The sequence below is a fragment of the Vespula pensylvanica genome, chromosome 5 (genome assembly GCF_014466175.1).
Source record: "Vespula pensylvanica isolate Volc-1 chromosome 5, ASM1446617v1, whole genome shotgun sequence".
In the NCBI taxonomy this organism is placed as follows: Eukaryota; Metazoa; Arthropoda; class Insecta; order Hymenoptera; family Vespidae; genus Vespula; species Vespula pensylvanica.
Window position 1 is genome coordinate 3,824,836 of NC_057689.1, and position 12,664 is coordinate 3,837,499.

General features: G+C 34.7%; 1 protein-coding gene and 1 non-coding gene across 9 annotated transcripts in view; one reads left to right on the top strand and one right to left on the bottom strand.

The window, feature by feature from the left end:
- LOC122629079 overlaps positions 1-12,664 on the bottom strand; it is a 58,593-nt gene that overhangs the window by 29,991 nt on the left and 15,938 nt on the right. The window lies entirely within an intron of this gene.
- On the top strand, positions 12,247-12,319 carry Trnav-aac. Its single transcript has one exon. It is a non-coding gene; the product is annotated as a tRNA-Val (tRNA).

Here is a 12,664-nt window from a genome sequence, read left to right on the forward strand (position 1 = left end):
AGAAAGTTAAACGATGTTAGAATAGCTGCATTTTGGCACGTCTCTTTATATTTCCCTCTTCGGTTTCCAATTCATAAAAAACTATGTTATAGTAGAAACGTATGAAACGAAAGTTCTTTTTAACGCGTTGCACTTATTATCTACGCATTTTTTTCCCTCCTCCCTCTAAAATTTCCTCTTTCCTATTAATATTTACTCGTGTTATTCCGATAAAAAATAAAGACAAGTTAAAAAAAAAAAAAAAAAAAACAGAGAAAGAAAGAAAGATAGAAATAAATAAAAAACAAAAACGAAAGAAAATCGAAGTAACTCTTTTATCTCTCTCTCTTTCTATTTATTTCTTATCGATCTCGCAAAGTTATTTTTCTAATCAGTCATTAAGTTCAATCTTTCGTTCTTTAAATGATCATCAGATATATCCAACAAGATTCACGAGAGTACATACACACTATTCGAATTTAGTGGGTCTCTCGGATCGTTTATACGTTCTAAAAGATATTTTCTTTTCCTCGCTACGTTTTTATACTTACGATAAAAAGATTGAACAACGTCGTTCTAATTTCGTATGGATAAATCGATCCTGATTTGCGGAAACAAATATCCTCGTAATCCTTAAGCGATCTATGTCAGAAGGAGATGTAGCAGCATGACGTAAATGGTGAGTAGTAAAAGGTGATAATAAAAAAGGTGAAAGAAAAAAAGGTGAAAAAAAAGAGAAAGAAAAAGAAGAAAGAAAAAAAAGAAAAAAAAAATGATAGAAAAGTGCGATCTTTCTTGTCGATCGTTAAATTTTCCTGATAGCCAGAGTGCAAGTTTATTAATTCGCGGTTGGATGAACGTGTTTCATTCGGGACATGCTCGGTGGACCATTAATACTTGGCGAGCAGTAACGTTACGCGACACAGTACTCGATTGTGGCCACTTCCACTCGATGCACCAGCGAGTACAGAGAATCTGGTATAGAAGCTTCAGAACGGAGATTGTCCTATGCGAGACCTTTCGAGGATGCGCGAGATATGAGGGCGGAACCCTTCCCTTCAGGAACTGCCGGCAGGCTCCATTAAAGCCACCGGAGGTGCAGCCGCACTAATGCACTATGAATTAGTGCATTGCCGATATACCGTAAAGTCTGGACACTCGCGTCCGGTCCGACGACTCATCCCTCATTAAAATTTAATTATGAATAGCTGCCGATAAGAGTCGGTGTTTATGCTCAAGCCGTTTCGCTTGGCTAAACACGATTGCAAAGACCTCGACTGTAATATCCTCGTCGTTTTCTTTGAACGAGAGGACAAAGGGTAAAAGTAGAGGGTAGAGAGTAGAGAGTAGAGAGTAGAGAAAGAGCGAGAGTAAGAGGGTGAGAGAGAGAAAAAGAAAGAGAGAGAGAGAGAGGAGATGAGGAAGCTAAGTTTTTAATCCCGCATCTCCAAAGACGCTCCTGCTTTCGACGTCTAACGCGTACACGGTTTCTTAATGGAATCTCCGAGTTTGAGAGAATTTTTCGCGGAACTCCCGGTGGGGGTAGTCGAGCGGTATCTGAGCTAGACAAGCGAGTAGTCAACTGATATACGACCGGCCGTCCTCCGATGGTGAAAGAAGTAAAAGCCAAAAGAAGAGAAAAGGGCCGCGAGAGCAAGAGAGCTCGAATCACGTATTTATTTTCGCAGGCTCCGGGCCAAGGAAAAATCTTTCCTCGGCTCTCTGAATGGAAACCGTGAAAGGGGAGATAGGGTTTTCCACTGGCAGAAAATATATATCAGGAAGATATAGGCTGGATTCTGCTAAATCTAGCGGAATTAAGCGTTGAAGGGCACTTAAGGAAAGGGAAACTCCTCAGGCATTTATCTCGAGGTCTTCATGAGTTAACGAACCGATACGTTCATTGTGTCTGCATGACGTCCAATACACGTGGCAAAAAGACCATAGCTGACGCATTCAATGAGTTGACAGAAAAAGAAAAAGTAGAAAAAGAAGAAAAAAGAAAGAAAAAAGGGGAGAGAGAAAAAGAGAGAGAGAGAGAGAGGGAGAGAGAGCAGTACGATACACTCGTTAACCATTCGCATCTCAATTTCAAGCTAATGATTTTCAATTTGAACCGTCCGCTGCAAAGAAAGCGCGTTCGGTGAGCTCGAGTGAAAAATTACGTGACCGCGTAAACGTCGAAAACGCGAATGAATGCGACGCGTGGTTAGGCGATTTTCAACGAAAATATCGGCCGAAACATTTTATAGAACGCTTGAATTATTCCCCGATAAATTTTAGAGAAAACTGTCCAACGCGCGCATTTATACGCACGCGTGCTTTTAAAATGACCCCTCGAAGCTTATAAATCCCTGGGACGAACTTACACATCATAAGCTATCGTATATAAATGCAAATTATCGAGTACGGAGGGACATTACAAAGCTCGTTTGATTTGCGTATATATCGACATCTATCCTTTCTCTAAATCAATCATTAAAATATAAAGATACATTTCGCGTAATATTTAATCGTACGGGAAATCCGTTAATAAAATATCTATTTTATATATATTTATATACATACATACATACATACATGCGTATACATATACATATATATATATGTGTGTAATCTCGAACGCGTTATCGCGATATATTCCACGAATAGCCGTCCATTTTAAATAGAACGTCACAGATTTACAGAATTGGAAATGAGAAATATCAAGTGGAAGGTAAAAATGGAGATATCGAAGGGTGAAACTTCTGACGAGAGAGAGAGAGAGAGAGAAATAGAAAGAGTAAAAGGACAAAGGTTAAAGAAGGGTCATCGATTACGTAACATAGATTCGAAGCGAATGGTAAAACGAAGAAACGAAGGAATATACAGTGTCATATCGTGAATAGATTTTTAAATTTCAGGGAGAAAAATGATTTTGGTATATTACCTATGCATTTCGTTTTAGCCATTCGATCGAAAATATTTTAAGGAAGGAGATGGATGCAGACTGGCGGACAAAATAGGTTTTACGTAAGAAAATACGAAATGTTTCTGTATTGCAATAACTTGTACACCTACGTGCACGTCCGTGAACATGAGTGACACTTGCACACAACTGCCGAAGGAGAATATACCTACGTTTGGTTGGAACGCGTCTGAGACTGACGGGTATTGTGTGCGCGTGCCTCTTCGACTATGCCTTTACACCTATCTTTCTCTCCTTCTTGTGCTCTCTGCACGTTGACACCTAAATTTCAGTGTCATGCGTGAATTCGCGAACGTCGCCTACTCGGCCGACTTCCTAGAGCAATAGTCACGGGGTGAGTTTGCGCATTTAAACGATCCGCCTTGAAATAATCTACCTATACATATTTTGCACATACGCGTGCTATAATATCGCGACGATTCTATTATATCAAGGAAATATGACGATGAAATTCGTGGATATTGGAAAATAACAATGCCGGCTGGTTTATCAAGCAATACGAAACTTTTCTCTCGACAAAAGTTTGACAAAGCCAACGTCAAAAGCACGTTTTACGAGATTGAAATTATATAGAGGAACGAATTTAGTTCGTTAATTATCTTACGAAACGTTAATGCCGTTTACTTATCGATTCGTAAATCCAATCCCTTTACAACACACCTTCAGCAACATATTTATCTTTTATCCATTTTATCCATGTCTTTGAACATCGGACCGTACAACATACCGTTATCAAGGGCCATTCATCTCTCGCGCTTCGTCCACAAGTCACGAGTCCATTAATGGTGCCTCGAAGGATCCAGTTTCTGTACCTTCCTCCTTTCCACCCTTCCTCCTTTTCTTCATTCCTTCCTTCCTTCCTTCCTTCCTTCCTTCCTTCCTTCCTTCCTTCCTTCCTTCCTTCCTTCCTTCCTTTCCCTTCCCTTCCCTATCCTCTTTTCCTTTTTTCTTCTCTTCTTTACTTTTCCTTTATATTTTCTTTTTTCTTCTCTCTTTTACTGCCAAGAAGTCGATGGTCCTTTCTGAGAAAAACCTCCTTCTCCATCGGCCACGTGTTTTTAAATTACGTACTTCAAGGGGCCACTTTGTAGCTCGACACTTCCAGCCCGTGAAATCCTCTCTGGACGATGTTCTCCTGAATTTTAAAGGGTACTTTGCCCCCTCTCGCATCTACGAAGGATCTGCTTCGACGGACACAAGCACAGCAAGTAAATTTTCTTTCTTTTTCTACCTCTTTCTCTCTTCGTCCCTCTCACACTCTATTCCTTCTCTTTCTCTTTCAATCTCTTTTACATATACCTATACTCATATAGCGTAAGATTTTGTCGATCTTTTCTGTCATACATAATTTACGAAGTTACTGACAAAGTAATCGTTTCCTTCGTGTATCGCACGATTCTTCGTATGGGAGGGTAAACGTTGCTGACTGAAAGCTTCGAGATACGACAATGAAAGGAGGTTGCATATAAGAAAACGATATCAAAGCTTCTCTCCTATCGTCCTATCGATAAATGGAATTTTAAAGAAGCTGGAGATTACACGTCTAACATCGTAGGAGCACGCTATAGAAAATGTGAACTTCGAAACGATAAATATGACTATTATTGGATAACGTTGAAACGTATCCGTGTAAGTATATCCGAGCGTTCCAATTTTTCAATGTTTTTATAACTGCATAGTTTTAATTATAATTTAATATGATAACCGTATCCGTAGCGTTATAATATATTTGAAAGTTTCTTCGAGTAAATGGACGAAAGCTTGTTCGCGCCATTCCTTTCATGTTATCGAGATAACAAATTTTTGTTAGTTGAAAACTTACGACGAAAGAAAAGGTATTTCACTTTTCACGAAATAATGTCTGTCTTTTTCGCGTGGCACAAAGCACGCAAGTTCATGTCTCTCTACGAAGATTTATCTTTCCATGAAGAAAGTCCATGGACTCATTACTTAAAGTTAGTGCTGGTTTTAACAGTGAACCATTAGAAAGTAGACGGCTTACTAAGTTATATACCATAGCTTCCTAATATCATTGGCCTTTGAAATTAAACGGTCTCACCTAACGTCAAGAATTTCTAACGCGTAACTTTCGATTACCTCCTATTCCTTTTGCAATTTCTAAGCTTCCTGCGAAATAATGACTTTCTTATACGGCAACGATTCACACCTTTCTAAACTCTCTCAAAATGGATATTTTCCGAAACGTATTTTTAAATCAAACGTCAACCTCTTTTGAAAATAATATGACAATCAAGTTAGGCCTCTAATTACCTTTTTCTTTTTAATTACTTTCCACCGTTTAGATCGAAATACGTCAAGGTTGTCAAAGTTTATAATTAACCTGTCCTTCAAACGGTTTAAAGATAAAACGCATTAATTCGGTTCTAACGTTAAAAAATTTATCTTAAGGGAACTAATTATAAATAAATTATAAGAAATCAATAAATACCGATCCTGTCGAATATGTATTAATTCACATTTTACCTTGTTTTGTCCTATCTCCCATTCGATGTTTTATCAAGCGTAAATTATTAAAATGATTAAGATACTCTTTGTGACTATATACGAAGAGAATTTCTAGATGCAGCCGCTTTGTGACGAACACAAAACGGATTCCTTGAGAAATTGGATAGCAATTAGCTCCATCTCTGTCCCTCATTAAATCGTCAATTAGGGCCAGCTCCATAGTTCTATTCAATTATGACGAATTGGAGCGACTATAATGTCTATCTTTTTACGTTTACAGGAAATTAAAAGGAAAATTTTTTTTATCGTAAAAAAGTATTGGCATATCGATTTCCGTGCGAGAAAAAAAAAAGGTGTTCAATTTTTCAATATGAAAGAAAAAAAAAAAAAAAAGGAAAAAGAAGATGAATAATCCATAATACGCGCTACGTAAATGTATTTGAAGAAAATAGCGATGTTCAGACTTTGGGATCATGGCAAAATTGAGAAACTAATTTCACAAATGTAAAAACTTACATTACTCTAGTAACAAAAGCATATGAATTAGTTACACCCTGACCCATCACACGCATACATATATACGTATGCATATTGTTCCTGTTCCATACAATAAATGTAACTACGCCCACTCATAAGCTTTTTGCTCTTTCTCTGGATATAATATACCTGACTGCGTTACAAGCCGTAACAAACTGATGACAAAAAAGTTCGTAAAAAATATTCTATAATAATATAACGAAATTTAGCTTTTAACGTGTCAATAACAAAACTTTGCACTTTGGTAATAGGAATATCGCTGTATATAATAAAGCTGCTTTCTCCTGTGGTAGAATTCAAGCCCGTCCGTTTACATGGCAGAATCTCTAGCCACTTAATTCCAGAATAATGACCCGTGAGCAATAAAGTGAAAGCACCAAAGAGGTGCGGAATCGTGAATCGCGCGAATGAAGCAACACGAATGGTCTTGCTGGTCTTTTGTACGACCCTTTGAATGAAAAGAGTCGATCAATTTTTCCTTTCTACTGTTTTTTTTTTCTTCTCTTTCTTTCCTTTTATTTTATCATTCTTTTTTCTTTTTCTCTGTTCTTTATACTTTTTTTTTTTTCTTATTATTAATTTCCTCTCCGTTCTTTCAGACGACGACAAATACCCGATAATACGCGGTAACGTGTTATTTGTTATTATTTTTTTTTTTTCAACGTTCGAAAGATTCTCCAAAGGGAATTAATTCTCCTTGAAGATAAAGTAACTTTACGAGAAGCACACCAATACGTTGATCCTGGCTGGCCTGGGATGCGATAAAATGCGATTTTGCGGATTAGATTCACCTTTTCCCGTGTGTATGAATCAATCCTACCGCAACACAAAGTGCCAAGAGTGAGATAGAGTAAGAAAAGAAAAAAAGGGAGCATGTGCAAAGAGGGAGGTGGAGAGGGTGGAAAAAAATAGAAAAGAAAGAAAACGTAACGTAACGAAACGAAACGAAACGAAACGAAAAGAGAAGAAGAGAGAGGAGAAGGGTAGAAAAAGGGGAGAAAAGAAAAGAAAAGAAAAGAAAAGAAAAGAAAAGAAAAGAAAAGAGAAACGACGAGAGACGACGAGAGAGTTGAACTCGTTCGTTTCTATGGGCGACGGGAACGACCAGCAGGCGTATTCATTTATTTACCGGACCTCCAAGTCCAAGGAGACCAACGAGGAAGAAAAACTAGAGAGAGCAAAGGTCTGAAACTTTTACTTCTTTCAACTGTGTCGGTACATGCGTTTGTCGCGAAAGAAGGAAGTAGTTAACCCCTCGAACGATCCCTCGACAAAACGGTCCAAACCAAAGCTTGATCAATTCCAACACCCGCGATAAGCTTTCGATTAATTATCCTTTCGAATTGAAAAACGGATATAACATGATTTCTGAAAGGACGGTGCGAGGTCTTTCTTTAGGCCGATCAAAAAGGTTTCTTGTAATTTTTCTTTTATTCGAAAAGAAAGAAAGAAAGAAAAAGAAGAAGAAGAAGAAGAAGAAGAAAGATTAACGTATAAAAAGTCTCTCGGAAGAGTGTAATCAATTTTTAAAATCGTTTGGGAAAACTTTTGGCCTACCCGTTCTACCATCTTTTCTTTTCTTTTTTTCCTTCTTTCTTCTTTTTTTGTTTTCGTTTTTTTTTTTTTTCTTTTTCTTATCTCCTTTATCCGTTTGAAATATTCAGGATACAATTCCTTCGCTTCAAAGCGAGATTATTAGGGAATAAAAGCATTTATCCATGTAGAAAAAGATGTTATTTTGATAATGTCCGCGGAGGTTAACGCCCACTGATGATTCGCAGGCGATAATATGAACACGTTGATTTTTCTTTCCTCTCTCATTTTTTTTTTTTCTTTTTTTCCTTTTTACAAATTTTTTTTTATAACGCAGAGGTTGTTCATTGTCGGCAATAAACGTTATCGTGCAACATATTGGACCACCTTGCAACCGGCAAATGATGAGAACGCACGCAAGAATTACGTACTGCAATATGAAACGTACAAACGTGTGACTTACATTACGGCGCGTGTAAGGGTTAATTATTCCCAGAAAATATAGTTTATTTTTATAATACTCTTAATGAGAGACATCGTTACGAGTTCGTTATATAATTTTTAGCAAATTATATTATCTCGTCGTCTGACAAATAACGCATAGGGACGGATATAAATATGTTATACTTTCCTACTCTAAACTTGTGAAAAACGTTGCTAGATGAAGGATTTATAATGATATTTTGATATGAACATATATATCTATATGATATAAAGTCAGGGAAATAAAGAAAAAAAAGGGAGAGAGAGAGAAATAAATTTCCCCTTTTTTATACGATATTGTGAAAATTGATTGAATATCAAATAGTCATGTGGTTACGATATATTTTTACGTATCGATAATATAATAATTATAATAATAATAATAAAAAAAAAACCTCGATAAATCCTACTAAAGTATTGAAATGTTTTGGTGCTCACTACTATATGTCTAACTTCGAACAATACGAACGTTTAAGTTGATTTGGGGCGATTTCATTGTTCACATGTTTTCAATGAAGTATCATTGAAACGTATCACCCGACGTTATCGCGTGAAAAAAAAAACAAAGAGAAAAAAGGAAATTAAAAAAAATATATAAAAAAATAAATAAATAAACGAAAAAGGAAAACAAAGGCAAGGAAAACAAAACGAAAAAAAAAAAAACAAGAAAAATATTTTTTGACGCGCATAAAGCTAACAGATTTTCGTTGTTTTTACAATGCAGAGTAAAAGCAACGCAGAAGCCATCGTTCGTTAGCACGATATTGGTTAAATGACGCTGCTTTAACGACGATCTATGTTTACAGGAGAATTATTTAACGAAGGTAGTCCAAATCCCTTTGAAGGAAACCACATAGGCGCACTGAAGTATACCTATATCCTATGACATAGTTTCGAGAGAGACAGGGAGGAGTTTCTAAAGCAAATGATCTTCGTTTTACATATACATACATACGTATCCAACATGTGTTACACTAAAATATAGATGTGCAGTATTCGTGTACGTCAACGTGTATAAATATACCGTAGAGAATAGTTGTGTTAATTTGATAACGCCGTAGAAAGGAAAAAACAATTCTCTGTAAAGGATTAACTTAAGAAATATAAGCGTAAAGATGATAATAATTGTACGACGATATCAAAATAGATTAATAGTTTAGAAACTATCAAAGAGAAAATGAGACGATAAATCAAACTAATCCAAAGTTCCTTTATATCGTAAAATCATGTATGTATCTACGTTATTATTCATAATCGATACGATCAATAAATTTATTAGCGAATGTACCAAACAGGATATTAATTAATTCTAGAGAGGCATTTACAGTATATTGTGCGTAATTGCATAAACACCACAATATTACATTAGCTAAGCTATACTGGAATATATCGATGTAACACAGAAAGCTTCATGGAACTGTCAGTCGATCCTTTTGGTTGACCTCACACGATTAGAATATATTTCGCAGTTATTTTCGTTCGAAAAACTCTTATCGCTCGATGAAACCAAACAAAATAATCTGATTAAATTTATCCGTGATAAAATGTACGAATGAAAAATAATGAATCGTAGATAAAGAGGACATATATTCGTGAATGTAAAAGAAATTTCAACTTTTTATCTCGGGATTTTTCGGGAAAAAAAAAAAAAAAGAAAAGAAAAGAAAAAAAATGTATACGCAAGAATTTTCTCGCTCGTAAAAGAAGGAAACTCTTTCGGCTAAAAAAGCGTGAACGAGTAAAAGTCAAGCAACGCAAGAAAGGAGACAGAAGTTGAGAAGCGAAGTGACATCGACAAAAAAAAAAGAAAAAGAGAAGAAAAGGTACACGAGTGACTTTAACGGAAGTTGGTATCAAGTGGAGAGAAGCTTTGATGAAAGAAGCTTGGACATCTTCTTAAACGATGAATCGAACTTAAAAACTGTGAAATTAAGATCGTAATAGAGAGAGAGAAAGAAAGAGGAAGAGACTTGTTATACTAAATAAAGTAAATATCGTAGTACGATAAAATCTACAAAGAAAAAAAGCGAGAGAGAAAAAAGAAAAAAAACGACCGGAACGCGCTGTGTGATTAAAGTTTGTAATTAGCTGCAAAAAAGGAAAGAGCAAAAGGATAAAAAACGAAGAGCAACTTTCATTAAATTTACAAATAAAAAAGACGAGTGACAAGAGGAATAAACAAACAATGATAGTGATTTATTGAATTGGATCAATATTTGGAAAGATTTTTAATTATGATTTTAAATAAATAGTCAATATTTCTAATAAAGCAATAGTACGTAATATAGGTGATCAGTTTACAAGCGATTAATACAAAACCTGTTAATATATTAATTAAAATATTTATGAATATAATAATTTCTTAGCATTTCAAATAAATCGTCGTTATTTATATTAAATCCAAACGCGATTCAGACATAATCCAGGCGCAACTCCGACGCTTAATTATTTACGTTGACCACATACGTTAGATACGTACTAATATTTTATTATAAATATCAATATTCATAGAAAATGTTCATATATAATGAACAACATTTATTTTACAAAATGTTTATCATTAATTAATGGAAATATCGATCAAATAAATAAAGGCTCGACGAATAATGACGATTTTATGTCTTATCGGTAATATATCGAACGTACATATGTACGTACATATTATACTTATGTAGGTGTATGACTTTAAGCTCTCGGCAATTCGCGTACCTTTCTCCTACACACGACAGTCAATCCAGGAGAGTATGGTTTGCATCGATAAGATGAAAGTTTGGATTAAACCGTGAATATTCAAAGCCAAGCCGAAGGCCTCGAGGAGAGTACACGTAAATACATAGCTACGCTCGTGCGCGTTCAGAAATGATTAGAGGAATGGGCACGTTCTTGTGACGCAACACCAGAAGAGATTATGCAAGTTTGTTTTACGGATTATTAATGACATGTTTGTGTAACATATGGCAAAAGGATAACTCGATCGTACCAAACTGCAACTGCATATGTAATAACTCTATCTCTCTCTCTTTCTCTCTTTCTCTCTTTCTCTCTCTCTCTCTCTCTCTGTCTCATGAGGCTTAAATATTTTCAAGCTTCAACGAAATCTGTTTAATTTATAAAAGAAGCAGAATCTATTTATCTTTATCGTATATATATGATAAAGAGCACGTGTTTGTGAATGGTGCATCTGACGAGATAAGTAAGTACGTGAGTTCATCGTATGTGAGTTCATTGTACGTGGGTTCATCGTATATTAATCCATACGTATGTATATATATATATATATATATATATATATATATATTAAAATCCGAATTATTATTTTCTGATATTTCTTTATATTACCAAATAGAGATATTAATCGTAATATTTTCGATTGCGATATAAAATTATTGACCATGCAAGAGAGAATTCTGAATTCGTATTGAATTTCTGGATATACGCTCGATATACATATATAATTCGTAAGAGCGATAAAAATCATACGTATGATAGGTCATATCGCGAAAAATAGAAATTTTTTTTCAAGCTTTACTTGGAGAAAATAATACGGATATTTACAAAAAATCATCCTATGAATATCTACCAATCAAAAATTGTACAATATGATAAAGATTGTAAGCGTTGTAAAATTTGATATATATATATATATATATATATATATATATATATATATAGCCCAGAGAAAGAAAACACGTTCGTAAGTCAGACGTAATAAATAAGTAAATGAATTTATTGTCGTTAGAAAAACGTTAGTGAAAAATCGGTGGAATCGTATAAATTCTCAGAAAGAAATAAGGTTCTCAGAAAGAAATAAAACAGATTCTTTCAAGATTAATCCTAAATTTTCTATATATATTCGTTTTGTAAAAGAGATATCGCAGAGAAAACGTCAATACGTAAAATAAATTACTCCGAATGAAAAACAAAAAAAAATCCTCGAAATAAACAAAAATAATCTTATAAATTACAACGACTGAAATAAAACTGTAAAAATTAGATTATCTGAAAATTAAAAGGACCAAAAATAGCTACACGTATTATAATCAAATATACGGTGTATCCTCTCGAATCGAAGTCGTTCAATTTCTATCGAAACAATATATATATGTATCAATTATTATCTGATAAAAATTTAGCACAGATGTCTATTAATCAATGCCAATCCTTGTAAAGGTAAAAAATTAAAATGTATAATTAATTAAAAATTAAAAACAATAAAGAATAGAGAGTAATCATAGTTAGAAAACGAACGGATTTCTTATGGACCTAAACTTCGTCATCAAGTTTCCGTGGTGTAGTGGTTATCACATCCGCCTAACACGCGGAAGGTCCCCGGTTCGATCCCGGGCGGAAACAAATTTTTTTTCGTCTATTTAACTAAATAATTGTATCCTCAAACAATCGAATTACTGATACATATATTACGTTTAACATTATAACATTGTAAAGAATTACATATTTTTAATGTTATTAAAATAATATAAAAAAAAAAAATAACAAGAGATTATAATACTGAGATATCGTACTTTTTTTCCGATTAAAGAACTAATCGATTTGTATGAAAAGTATATTTGTTAGTCGAAATCTATCAAGTTTAAGAAAACATTTTTTCAATTGGAATCGTTATATAAATGTAACGAGATCAAATTGTTTCCGTGGTGTAGTGGTTATCACATCCGCCTAACACGCGGAAGGTCCCCG